The following is a 14,454-nucleotide window of genomic DNA, read 5'->3' on the forward strand; positions in this document are numbered from 1 at the left end:
GCATTGGGTTTTTCTATTTAATGTTTTATTCAGCATTTCTGTCCTCCTTTTAAAATGCTGTTTTTCATTTGAATCTACATGACTGCAGCCTTTGGGAAGATGCGTGATTAGGCTAGGAAATGTCCTCTTCAGGACTCCCCCTTCTGATTTTACACAGGCAGTGAAGACTGTGGCCTGGATTCATGGCCCGCTCAGGCTTTGGGAAGGGAAGATGGGGTTGGGACCGGGAGATCCCTTCCTGTGTGTATGGTCATGGATGATCGGGGGACCAATGAGGACTGTTTATCATCGTTCCACTCTTCTCCCCCATGTTACTTGATTAACATTAGCTACAATGACAGATACTCAGCCACCCCCAATTTCAGTGGGTTTACCAGACTACAGCCCAGGGCCAAGTCTGGTTGTCTGTCTGTTCTATTTGTAAATAAAGTTTTGTTGGAACACAGCTACATTTGTTTGTTTACAGATTGCCTAAGGAAGCTTTCATGCTACAAGGGCAGAGCTGGGTCATCGTGACAGAGACTATATGAACCGAACCGTAAAGCTGAACATATTTGCTGTCTAGCCCTTTATACAAAAAGTTGGCTGACCTCTGACTTGGCAGTAAAGCTTATTTCTCACTCATCCAATGGTCCAATGCAGATCAGCAAGCAGGTTTTCACTGTGGGGCAATGAAAGACCCAGTCCCTACCATCTGGGGCTCTGCCATCCTCTAGACTGTTCTACCGCCAGCCAGTGGAGGCAGAGGCGGGAAGGAGAGAAGACTTTTCACCTCTTAAAAATGCTGGCTCACATCCTATTGGTTAGAACTAGTCACATGGCCACACCCAGCAAGGGGTGCTGGGAAATGTAGTCCCTGGCTGGGCAGCTGCCTCCCAGTGATAGCACCACACTATTTATGTAAAGGGGAGAGCACACATTTATTTTGGACAGATAGCTGTCATCTCTTATCCTTCTATGCTGGATGCCTAGCTTTGAATCATCACCCTGACACTTGTTTACTGTGAAACTGTGGAGAATTTAATTAAACATCCTGCCTCAATTTCCTCATCTCTGAGGTGGGTACGACACTAGTGCCTGCCTCATAAAGTTGTTGCGAGGAGTGAGTGGTACTACATGCTGCAGTCCATAGCACACGTGTGGCGTGGGGCATACAGAGGACAAATGCCAGTTGCCAGCTCTGATGATGGCTTTCCAGTGACTCCACAGACAAACAGAAAATCAGCAAGATCCTTTAGTAATAGTTCCCAACCACCTGCGCTTCTCTGGGGGAAGCTGAGTGGATGTGAAAGGGGATGCCTCCTGGAGAGATTTGTCCAGGCCAAGGCTGTGGGGACAGACAGAGGGTGGAAAAGGTCCTCTGTTCAAGGCACAATGCCTAGGAGGAGGGAGGAGAGAACAAGCAGACAGAGTGCTTTGTTTATGGGTGCAGCAGCATCTCTGGTTCTGTTCTTTACTAAGAGATGGCATCCTTTGCTTGTGACTCGTGGTGATGAGTGTCTGAATGGGAAGGCACAGAGGCACTGGGCCAGCCCCCGCTGGAACTTTAGCACTTCCAGTAACACACCACAGGGCCCCTCCTGTCTCACGAGGTACGCCTTTCACCATGGAAGCCAAATATTCTACTGATGCTCAGAGCAGCTCTGGTTGGTGGTAAGGGCAGGATTTATTGTTCCATTTTAGAGGTGGCAAGGTGGAGTCACTGAGAGACAGGCCAACCTCACACAGCTAATCATTGCAGACCCAGGACTGGAAGCCATGCTCCTACCCTGCTCTTGGGATTATGGAGGTGGTTTCCGAGACAAGGCAAGATAGAACATTCCTTGGAGAGGAAATTCATTATATTCTAACATTGATATTCTAACACGCATTGATATTCTTGCCGGCTGAACTGCTAAACTTCGCTGAGAAATCTTGGACAAGTCCCTTCTCTCTGGGTCTCAGTTTTCTCATCTGTAATATGGATGACTTCATTTTAATATCCCTTACACCTTCATGCATATGCCAGGGGTTGGGGACAGATATGAGCAACTCATTCTTTCATGTAACAAATACTATTTGAGAGACTTCTATAGGCTGTGAATGCTGTGAATACAGCAGTCAACAAAACAGGCAAAACCTTCTGTCTTCTTTGTGGCCACAATCTAGGGTGTGAAGCGGGGAGACAAAGTATTGATACGTAATATGTCAGCTGGTGATAAGCCCTAGGAAAAAACAGAGCAGGGAAGGGCAAAATAGAGGGTTAGGGTAGTGGTGCAATGAGGCTTCAATTTTAAATAGAGTCATAAGAGGGTTTCACTAAGAAGGAGCCATTTGAGAACAGACCAGTCACATAGGAGAGGGTTTGATCCCCGCCAGGAGCCTGAGGAAGAGCATCATAAGTGAGGGAACAGCATGTGCAAAGGTCTGGAGATTCCTCCAGCTGATATGAAGAACCTGAAATGACCTGCTTTCACAGTTCTGCAGTTTTTTTGGTGGGAGGAGGGAAGAGAGAGAAGAATAGATGTGGTTATTTTTCAACATGTCTCTAATTGAGTGGAGTTGGTGGTTTTTCCTGGGATCATTGTTAAGAGCTATCATGGCCCGTGTCTGCTGGGGGTGCTCTGCTTTCTCTGTAGTCCCTCCTGGCTTGACCATGTGCCGAGTGGAGCATCACCAGTTTCTTCAGTTGATAGAAAGGGAGAGTCAGAGACTGGTCCTATGCTCTTCTTGGATCAGGGGACAAAGTGATCTGAAGATTGAATTTAGGAAGGTTTTTTTTCCCCCCCAAACCGTCTAGAAAAATCCTTCTGGCTGTGTTGGGTACATTGCACAGATCACATTCAAATGCAGAGAAAAAAGATAGAATCCACTCAAATAACAATAATAAATAATAGCAATAGCTTCCTGTACATGGTAGACAGTGCATCAAGGATTTTGTTTTATTTTTTCACATTTTGTTACTTCTGTCATGCTGATGAGGTTCAGGAAGGTGAAGTTGACTTGCCCTAAATCATTCAGGTAGTGAGAACCTACGTCTGGATTTGAACCCTGCTCCCAATCACCAAGCAGTCCTTTGTCCTAGTGGCTGCCATTGGGTGGGGGATTCTGGAAGTCTTCTTTGCATCCTTCTGCCTTTGCATATTTTTTCTGTGGTGGGTGTACAGAGCTTCTATAACCAGGAAGAAGGTTGGACTGAGAACAGTGATGATGTGGAACCAGACAGGGTTGTGTGAGGCGGAGAGGCTGCTGAGGGTTGACTCCAGGACTCTGGCAGCCAAGCTTGCTTTGCCAGACTTGCTTAAGCCACTTGCCTCCCTTTTTCCTTTGGAGGAAACTTCCACTGCCTTGGATACACAACATCATTGCAACTCTGTCCAAAGCCCTAGTCTGGAAGCCTCCAGGGTTTGCAGCAAGATTTCTCTGAAGCAAGGCTGTATCTCCGCCTGTGAGCCTGTGCATTCCCTAGCCTGCCTCTCACTGCAGGGTGACACGCTGGGGGGATGGCTCTTGTCAGTACTCTTGGGTGGACCTTTCCCAAGAGGCTTGCGTGTTTATTTTCACCCCTGGCGCAAATTGTTTTCCTGGAGTCAAATAAGAAGGCACACTGGCCTCCCTGCTTTAACACATTCCAGGAGTCCTGCTGCTTCCCCAGTCTGGCAGGTTTGAGACCTAACACCTTTTGTTAAACCCTAGAGCCATGAGTTTCCTATAGACATGAAAGTTTTATGATTCAGCTGTACCACTAATAATTACCTTTCCTTCTTAGCCCCTCTAATTCTCTGCATATCTCTCAATTTCCTCCTCTACTCTCTCTCCCTGGTCTCCTCCCTTCTCTCCATAACCTCCCATTTCTCTTTCTACCCCTCTCCCCTCCTCATTCCCTCTCCTCTTCCTCCTCTCACTTTCTCCCCCCAGCCATATCTCTTGGCTTCCTCAGCCTCTGTCCATTTCAACTGTCAACTCCTGAAACTCATGGCTCATTCACTCTTGGATTATTTTGTGGGAGACTGTGTTTGAATTAAAAGCTCATTTCATTTCTTTAAAAAATGAGCAACAACCAACCAAATAGCTCTTCTGTGTCTACAGGTGGTCTCTCATGCCACTCAATGACACCTACTTGACATAAAATCATTGCTAAGCAGGGGGAGAGCTATTGTGCCTGCCTTCAGTGAGTGAGGAGTGGGGGGTTATGCTTCAACGAGGGTCTTTCCACTGTTGTTTAGTGTCCTCATGTTGATATCACTCTAACTCTGTGACTTGAATGGGATTGCAAAATGAGGGTCTGAAAACCATAGCATATTATGTGATTTCCAACAGGAAATAGGCAAAGAGGCAGTGAGGACATAGGCTATCTGAGTCTGAAGCACATCTTTGCTTTGAACTGTGTATGGCATCAGCAAAGTCTTCACAAGAGTCTATAATGAGTGACAAGTCCAAATGAATGGACAGGTATCTGATGGGAATCTGATGGGCTTAGTGTGAGCCCTTGTCTGTCCTGGGGAGAAGCTGGATGCCATGGTGGTTGAGAGTAGGCCCTTGGGTTTGATTATGGCTCTGATGACCTGCCATATGACCGTGGGTAAGTCATTTAACCTCCCTGAGCCCCAACCTGCTCTTCTGAACAGTGAGCACCATGACAGCTTCACACGAGTGGATTAAATGGCATAATGTGCAAAGTGCCTGGCATAAGGCCTGTGCTTAATAAATATGTCATCACTGTTTTGGGATCTCATTTGCTTTGTATGTAAAATTACACCAGTGCTCACTCCCAGGGCCATTGGGGGATTAACTGAGATGCCATATGTTGATGACCTCTTTGGAAGGCCTATGGAAATGAGTGGATCTGTTGCCACTTGTATTATTTCTGTCTGCAGGTTTAACTAGCAAGTCAAGAATGCCCATTTATATCAACATACGCTGAAAACTTTCATTTCATGAGAGATCATTGAACCAGGGCAAGAGGAAGTACCAGAAGGTTCTTTTGGGACCTTTAATTCCACCATACCTATTTCTTTTATCAATAGTAATTGAGGACTTTTCAGTTCTCACCATCAGTGGTAATAGTAGAAAATGGGCTCATGTTGGTGTTCCGATCCTGGTAAGCCCCCTTACTGGTTTAAGATCTGTGCCAGATTTCTAAGTAAATCTCAGCCTTAGTTTCTCATCTATAAAGTTGTAATCATAATACTGACTTTGAAGAGTCATCATGAAAACCATACTTACATGGACCCAGATAAACACAGACACAAGTACCATAGAAAATTGCCAGTAGACAATGTGACATCTGTCCAATATATTCTGCTTGGCTTCTCGTGGTGTTTATGGAGCCAATGCCTTAGTTGGCTGAATTACTCCTGATTTGGAAATACCTCATTCTGTAGCTTTGGAATGCAACTGGAATACCAGGAGCATCTGGCAATCATCATTTTGTTTGTTTACAGTGTGGTATAAGGTTAGCTTGGGAGAACTCAGTTGGAATCTACCATCTCAGTGTCTAGTGGTTGTTCTTTCTGCAGCAGATTGCTGAGATGAGAATCCTGGCTTCTCCTCTTACCAACTACTGGGATTTTGGGCCAGCTTTTTGGACCTCATTTTCCTCTTCTCTAAATGGGGATAATAATAGATCTTACCTTATAGGATCATCCAGAAGGGCTTCTAGGAGGGCAGAGCCTGACATACAATAGGTGCTCAATAAATGTTGACCATTGTTTCAATGAGTGCACTCACTTGCCTTTTGTTGTACCTCTCCCACCAGATTAAGCTCAATGAGGGCTATCTCCAGCACCTAGGACAGTGCTTGAAATATAGTAGGTGCTCAATAAATATGTGTTGAATGGATCCATGCTTGGTCAGTCTGTTCATGTAATCCGTCTTTCAATGCCTGCATACCTTAGAGCTGGGAAGGCACAGGTTTCTTAGAGGACCCGACTCTAGTCTCCCTTCCCCCACCCACTTAGTGGCTGGTCCCCATAGGCTGTGGATATGCTTCTGTGAGGATTCTGGCAGCCACCTGCCCCTTGGTGGACTTCTTCCAGAGCCCAGGCTGTTGAATCACAGCCAGTTAGGACTGATTAGATGTTAATGAGTCTGAAGCCTTGGTAGGCTGTTCAGCACATACTCAGAGGTAAGAGGGAGAAGTTTATGGGATGTAGTGGCATCATGCACAGGCTACAGAAGTGCAGGGGCCTGACCGAGACCCACTGTAGCTCAGTGACGTGTCTGGACTCTGCAGCTGTGGTCCTCTCTGCTGGGGCTGACACAGGTATGATTCCTGCTATACCTGGCATGAGAGTAGCAAGGATAATAATGATGATGATTATGAGAGGAAAATAATGCTATTTACTGAACATTTAATAGAGGTCAGGCACTGTGCATGGTGCTTTATGTGTACTTAATTTTATTTCATTCTTACAACATCGTGGGTTACACTGTAATTATTTACCCTCATTTTGCAACTGAGTATTGGAATACTTAATTAATTGGCCTTATATAAAACAGCTAGTAAGCACATTTGATCTTTTGGCTCCAGAGTCCACGTTCTCCTTGGCTATTCAGAAACTCAATACGGAAAACTCTAATCTTATATTATTGAGCATCTACTCTGTGCCTACACATTAAACTCCTACTTTGTACTGAAATCATAATATGCAGACCTTCAATTTTATATTTATTGGTCACGTACACCATGAAAGGTGTTTTCTACATAATTGATTTCTGGACTTCCTGGAAAAATAATGCAGGGCAGGTATGAGGATTCCCATTTCCTGGATGAGGAAACTGAGCCCAGAGAGCTTCAGTGAGCATGGAAGTGCATGCAGTGAATGAAGAATAGAGCCTGGGTTTCAGTGGAGGGCCACCTGACTTCAAGGTTGGTCCTGCTTCACTACACCAGTGCTTCTAAAACAGCAGCAGTGGTGGGATACACTTCTAAAAAACCTATTAATCCTTTATTGTCAGGTGCTTTTGTAAAATACAATAAAAATATTTATTAGAAAAAATGATCTTATAATACTTGGACATTGCAGCAATGCCAGATTGCTATAAACATGTCTAGACAGTTAACTCTCAATTCCTGTTCCTCTTGTCATGGACCCATAATAACAGGTCCATGGACCACACTCTGAGTAGCTAACACTTCTTGAGACACACACACTGCTTCTCCACTACATCCTCTTTCTCTTGCCCTGCAGTTGCCACCCCTACACACACATCGCATCCCCAGAAAGTTCTCTGAATTAATTGTTCTGGGGTGGGACCTATGCATCTGAATTTTTTAAAAGTACTGTACGTGGTACTAACATGTAGCCAGGGTTGAGGTGGCCTTTGAGTGTCTATGTCCATTATTTCACTTGAAACCTTCTTTTAAAGGACGCACGTGGGGATGATTCCCTATTTTTTCCATTTCTTACTGACCGAGAGCTGAGGGCCAGAGAGATTGGGTTCACGAGCCAGATCTAGTACTAGTGTCTCGAGTCCCAGCTCAGGGCTCTTGCTGTTCACTGGTACCCCAGAGAAAGCCCCCTTCTTCCTACAAGACCCTGGAAGCCCATCTGCTTAAGGCCTGATTCAATGGGAGTCCTCATGCACTCCCAAGACCCCTGGCTGGATGGTGGGAAAGGGAAAAGAATGAGGAAGTCGGTGCCCGGGCAGGAAGAAAATGTCTGAGCAGCTCCTTGAGGCCGAAGCTGCGTCTGAAATTGTAGGGAAGTTTGTATACATCGTGAGTGACTGGCAGGGAAGCAGGGCTTGGACCAGCCAGCCTGTGGAGGGTTTTGTGATTACAACATCACGGAGCTCAGCAGCCTGGCTGGCATGAGGCTGCTTCTCTCTCTTCTCCTCTTTGCTTACACACTACCGCAAACATGTAGAAAAATACAGAGAACTGTTTTACAACACTGACTGGCCTGTCTCCTAGACTGAGCATTTACCCTTTTCTGGCCCAAAGGAGAGTCTATTAAAAAGTTTCCTTTAAAATCGGAGACTAAATGTTCTGAACCAGCCACCCATGGGGGAAAAGTACAATTTGTGGTTTCAGATTGTGAGCCCAGAGCTAGAGAGGCTTTTAATTTCTGCAAGGTAATTTCCAGCTCGGCCTGGAAGTCAGTGCGAGGTAGATCCAGGAGCCGCTACTCCTGATGCCTGTAGTTCTGAGTCCTTTCTGGCCTGGGATGAAGCTGACCTGGCTGCAATCTCAGAAGAAAACATTTGCCAAGCAAATGTGTAGCAAGAAGGGAATTGGGGCATGGGGTAGGGGTGGTTTCATCCACTTGAGAGCAAATTCTTTTCTTGCCTTGGGTAGATAAATTGTTTATATGCAAATAATGCTGATTAGAAATGTGTTTTATCTTTACATTAAAGCGTGCCCACGGATTTCTGCTTAGAAATACTATTTTAGCTTTCCTCTCTGAAATGCCTCGCAGAGTTTACCATTTCCTCTAGGCCATCTTTGTGACAATACCTACCATTTACTGTGCTCCTGCCGCGTGCCAGGCTGTGATGGATGCTTTCCGTGCGTGATCTGATTCTAATCCTTACAACCAAATAATAACAATAATAATGACAGCAATGATTATAAAATGATAACAAACAATAGCTCTCATATATTGAATACTTGTCATATGCCAGGCATTGTGCTGAATGCTTGCTTTGCCTACACTATCTCATTTTATTCTCCTACCTGCTACACAGGAAAGGACTGTTAGTCTCCCTGTTTTACCAATAAGGTATCAGCAGTGGGGTGATTCCCCTCTTTTTATTGTTGGGGCAACTGAGACACATGATCTGGCAATTTGTTGAAGATCACAAGCTTAAATTGGGGTCCAGGTCTTTCTCAGAGGTCCAGGCCTTCCTTGGCCTTATCGGAGAATGGTCCAGGCCTTCCTTGGCCTTATCGGAGAATGGACCATCCCATCTCATTGGATCTTGTTAAAAACATGTTTTCTTAAAAATGGAATTTTTTTGTCAGGGCTTGGAGGGACTTGGGAGAAAAAGTGGGGTCCGAGCCTTGGTATAGTCCACAATCACTGAATGCAGGCCCCAGCCAGTGCCCAGACCAAGCGTTTGGAGCTGTAGCTCTGGATGTATTCTCATTTGTGACAATCAGGGTTTCCAAAGCGTCTGTGCTTACGAGTCTGGGACCTGGACAGTCAGAGCAGCCCAGAGATGAGAGGCGAGTTTCTTTCCTGCTCATCTTCACGGTGCAGCACAGAGCTGGGCACGCTGCTTACGGGCGAATGCAGTGACAGGTGGGCCGAGCGGAGTGCCGCAGCGCCAGGACAGCCACCTCCCTGACTGAGTTCCCCTCATGCAGCCTCAGCACTAGCGGGCCCGGAGGCTCCCCACTCCCTCTGTGAAGGTATGCCCCAGGTGAACAGCCTGAACAGCCTCCAGGGTCCTCTCACCTGTCTGTGAGCAGGTCTGGCTGCAGAGTGGAGCTGAGACCTGGACCACCACAGTGTACAAGCGCTGGCTGTCCCTTCCACATTTAGGTGAGCTGTTCTCCAGGGGCTGGAAGGCATGTCAGCTATGATGGGATTGATGTGTGCCTTCTGGTGCTACCTCCCAAACCCCACCTCCTTCTCTTCTGACTCTTTCTAGAAAACACCAGCCTTCCTTTCTCTCCCCTTGATCAGAATTCTTACAACATCCACCGATGTTTCACTTAGCAGGTACTTTATCGTGTGCTGTTTTATGGTTTTGTGATCGAAATGGCCCACGTTTTGCTTTGCCTCCCAAGCTGATTGAAGTGACTACTGCTCAAGTCTCCTTTTAACAATTCATCTCTTTAAAATTGTCATCGTACCGTTTTTTCTAATTATAAATGTGACGTATATTCATAGTACAATAGAAAAATTTGAAAGAAATGCATCAGGGTCAGGACTGGGTGAGCCGGTGAGGCACTCGCCTCGGGTACAGAATTCAAGGGGGCGCCAAAAACTTCTCAAAATAAATGCTATTTTAATGCAGTGCTTAAAAGGACAGAAATTAATGTAAAGAATTCTATGATGAGCTATATATTGAATTTTTAAATAAAAAGAGGATCCAACAGGACCAGGACTCAGCGCCAGCCAGGCGGGTCAGGCAAGTACAGGGCCAGATTCTGTCATTATTTCAAATTCTGATTATTTCTTTCACCATGGATTTTCCTGCATTTATTTTGATTTGTAAAAATGTGGCATTAAACTCTTATCTTTAGTGCTGAGTCTTTTGACACCTTAAATTTTGTATCCAAAGCAAGAATCTCATTCACTTTGCCCTGGTCCCAGCCCTGGTAATAATTAATGGCCAGTGTTTACCGAGCACCCACGGGGTCCCGAGCTTGTTCTCATGCCTTTTATGTGCACAGTCCACACAACAACCCCATGAACTAGGAGTTGATACCGTTCACGTTTCTCAGAGTAATCGTAGTAACTTGCTACTAACGCAGTTTGAAAGAGGCAGAACCAAGATGCTAACCTAGGCTGTTTGGCTCTAGACCATTCACTTGGGTGATCATACCCTGCGCAGAAGTAATTTCTAGTCCTGCCGTCAGGCATTGTCTCCCCCAGGTAGCTTCTGTGACCCCCAGACTCATCAGATGCCTTGTGATGGTGCCGTCCCAGCACTTCCAACAGCATGTGATCATTATCTATTTACTTGTCTGTCTTCCTCATGGAGCCTCTTAAAGATGGCCATTTCTTCATCTTGCCCTGGTTACTTTGTGGCCAAAAGAGGAGAAGTTCATGGCATGCTTTGGGCTTGCGTACGTGCTCATGATTGGCTCTGGACACAACCTCATTTGCCCCCATAGAAACACCTCTGCAAGGACAGAAGAGGCATCTTCCTGCATTTGTGTTCATCCATCATGGTCCATTAACCAACAGTGGGCTGGGGCCATTTTCCAGTATGACTGATGATATTTGAAGACTCAGCAGAGGAGGTGTGGAAGGCTCGTCTGGCAGACCAGCTCCATCCTGCCGCCTTGTGTAAGGGACGCTGGTGGGGTCAGGGGTAGTTCTGGTTGAGTCAGAGATGCATAAGCCTACGTTGCCCTAATGTGGCGGAGAGCAACATAATCACTCAAAGGGGGAGAGAACTTATTGCAAAACTGCAGCTCAGCTAAACTCCCAGCCTCTTGGTTATCCATTCATCTCATAGTCGCTTTGCCAGACGCTCTGGCCCCAGCAGTGACTAAGGAGGAGAGGGCTCCCTGCCTTCATAAGGTGCGTGATTTGTTGACTGCCATCTGCATTGTGCACTGAAATGGGTTTGTGATTGGCGCACAGCTGTAGCCCCTTACAAATACTAGCTGCGGCGCATCCATGGAGCAAGAGTCCTTTGCTTCCCCGAGCATGTGTGGAAACACAGTGTGCAGGAAGTAGAGGTCTGAACCTGTCCTGTCAAGCCGTATGTTGAGCATCGCCTGGGGTGATTGGAGGGAACACTCACCGTGAGAAGCCCACCGTCCAGTTGAGAAGCTGAACAACTCTCAAATATCCAAAGTGTCTTTCCTGACTGTCCCCTACCCTATCATAGGCTGGGTTAGGTACCCCTGTGACCCCCTGGGCTTCCTTTTCCCAGGGCATGCCCACCATGTTATTGAGCGACGGTCTGCATGGGTGCTCATTTCCTACATCAACCACGAGCTTCCTCAGAGCAGTGACAGAGTTGTTTTACCTCCCTGTCCCCTGCAGTTACCAGGGCCTGGTAAATAGTATGTGCTCAGTAAATGTTTGTTGAAGGAATATAGTGAATGGATGATTGAGCAGGTGAAAACACTTGAGAGTAAGCTTATGCTGCAATGTTAAATGCATACAAATTAATCTAGTGCAAACTGCGTACACAGGGCAAAGCAACTTCCCAAATGTAAGTATACTCGAAATTTGAAGTGCTTTCAGAATCAGCAGGGAGTCCTTTTTTTTTTCTTAAGTAAGCTAGTCATTAATAATTTGTCACTACTAATTTGAAGTAAGTCACCTGGAAGCAGGTCTCTGGTGGCGTGCCACAGGTCTCTATACTTGGGTCTGTTTTATAAAACATTGTGGATCTTTCAAGTCTATGGCTCTCTCTCTATCGTCCCTCCTGTCCTTTATAAGACTCCAATTATTTCTCATTTGGGCTGTTATAACACCCTTTGAAATGCCCTCTTACCTTTCTATCCGTGCATCTTCCCATAGACACTAGAATTTTTTTCTGAAATGCAAATGTCATGCTCCTATTAATAATCCATTACTTGTGGATAAAGTCTGTGTCACTTAATCTGCTGCCCAGCTCCCTCCATTCATAGCCTTCTAGGCTCGTCTCTCTTCACTTTCACCTATGTTTCAACCACTTAAAATACTTGTCACTTCTTGAGATACCTCCAGGCCTTTGTAATGCTTTTCCATTTGTCTGGGGCTCCTGTCCCATTCTCACCAGTTAAACCCTGCTATTCCCACAAAACCCAGCTTTCTTTAATAATAGCACTTAACACGGTTACACGGGTTACACGGTCATCTATTTATGTCTCTGTCTCTCTTACTAGATTGTGAGTGTTTTAAGGGCAGGGGTCATGCTTTATTCACTTGCTTATCTTCAGCTGCCCTGTGGGCTTGGCTCATAGTAGCCACTCAGGCTGTGTTTGTTGACTGAATGAAGACCCAGGGTTTTCTTAACAGATTAGTAAATGCCAAAGCCAGGAGGAAAGAACATATAAAGGCCAGTGAAACCAAGCTTCAAATATAGGTCACCGACCTAGAATGTGGAATAAAGTTATCATTCAAGTGACATAAGTACTGAAGTCTTGCATATCATTTACAAAATTTATTCCACAAGTGCTAGGTTGAAAAGGTGGTGGTATTCATCCATGAAAAAATGACCAAATGACATTAGTAGGCCGAAACTTCCATTTCTGTTAATAATAAGGCAGAATATTGACAAGTTAGATTCTCCCACACATTCACCCACCCACCCATTTATTAGCTGGACTAGGCACCAGGGAGGATGATGAGCAAACATAGGTTTAGACCCTACCCCCCCAGAGTTTATAATCTAGTGGGGGTCACAGACATTAAACGGCTAGCCATAGTAACTGTGCATACTTACGTAGAGAGTCTTCTAAAGGAAGAGGGCATTCAGCAGAAGAGTTTGACCCAGATTTGTAGCTGGTCAGGGAGGGCTTCTTTGAGGAAGTGGTGCTTGAGCAAGATTCGAGGGATGAGTAGAAATTGACTCAAGAGCTTGATAATTTCCAGGAGGAGAAAGGAGGCTGGAGGGGGTGGTATGCCAAACCACACAGCGGTCACTTTGAGTGATTTTCTCTTTGCTGGACAAGATGTCTTTACCTAGGAAAAGATTGAAAAATTTGAAGCATAGTTTATATTATCTGCATTTGAGAAGATACAGAAGAGAGGCTGCCATGGTTTTGAGTCCTTGGTCCTGATGCAGGGGGATGCTGGTTGGTACTGGTCACTACATTTTAGAAGGGCATGAGAAAACTCGGAATGTGAGCAGAGAGAACTGTGATTCCAGGAAGAGTCTCAAGAAGAATGGCAGAGGCCACGTGAAAGCAGTCTTCAGACATCTAAAGGACTATTCTGTGGGAGAGAGACAGCAGATCCTTCGAAAGATCAAAGCTCTTGGGCGTTGGGATGATGCTTAGGAAAGCGGTCAGCTCCCATCATGTGACATGTTTAGGCAGAAGCAGGATGACCATTCTCCATGATAACACAAGGAGAATGCTTTCACGGGAGTAGAGAAGAGGTTGAGAGGCAGCCTGTGAGCTGAATCTAGCCCACAGATATTCTCTGGGGCTCAGAGTGTTAAAAAGTCAAATTAGTTTTCATTAAACTATCTAGATTTGAGTTGCTTTTTAAAAACTAGAAGAACTGGCAAATTGGATCAGCATTCCAGAACTGCAACAGTTGTTTGAAGCTGATAATTGGGTGTATTAGTTTCCTATTTCTCTAACAAATTACCATCCACTTAGTGGCTTGAAACAACACAAGTTTGTTATCTTACATTCTATAGGTCAGAAGTCTGAAATGAGTCTTACTGGGCTATAATGAAGGTGTCAGCAGGGCCGTGTTCCTTCTGGAGGCTCTAGGGGTGAATCTGTTCTATTGCCTTTCCCAGCTTTTAGAGGCTGCCTGCATTCCTTGGCTCATGGCCCCCTTTCTCCATATTCAAAGCCAGCAACATAGCATCTTCAAATCTCTTTCTCTGACTCCATTCTTCATTTTACTCCTTTCTGATTCTTTTAAGGACCCTTGTGATTACATTGGATCCACCCAGAAGATCCAGGACCATCTTCCTATTTCAGGATCCTTACTTTAATCACATCTGCAAAGTCCCCTTTGCCATGTAAGGTAACATATTCACAGGTTCCAAGGACTAGGATGTGGACCTCATTATTTGGGGACCAATATTCTGCCTACCCACATGGCCACCCTCTTAGACTCTACTGAATGGGCTTTATGTGGTTTCTTTAACTGTCTCTCCACTGTAGACATTTGC

The 14,454-nt window shown here is 45.4% G+C and overlaps 1 protein-coding gene across 2 annotated transcripts in view; it reads left to right on the plus strand.

Annotated features, from left to right (window-relative positions):
* The window catches only part of GRIN2A (glutamate ionotropic receptor NMDA type subunit 2A), a 364,343-nt gene that overhangs the window by 128,690 nt on the left and 221,199 nt on the right, over window positions 1-14,454 (plus strand). The window lies entirely within an intron of this gene.

Source organism: Tursiops truncatus, chromosome 15, assembly GCF_011762595.2.
Source record: "Tursiops truncatus isolate mTurTru1 chromosome 15, mTurTru1.mat.Y, whole genome shotgun sequence".
Lineage (NCBI taxonomy): Eukaryota > Metazoa > Chordata > Mammalia > Artiodactyla > Delphinidae > Tursiops > Tursiops truncatus.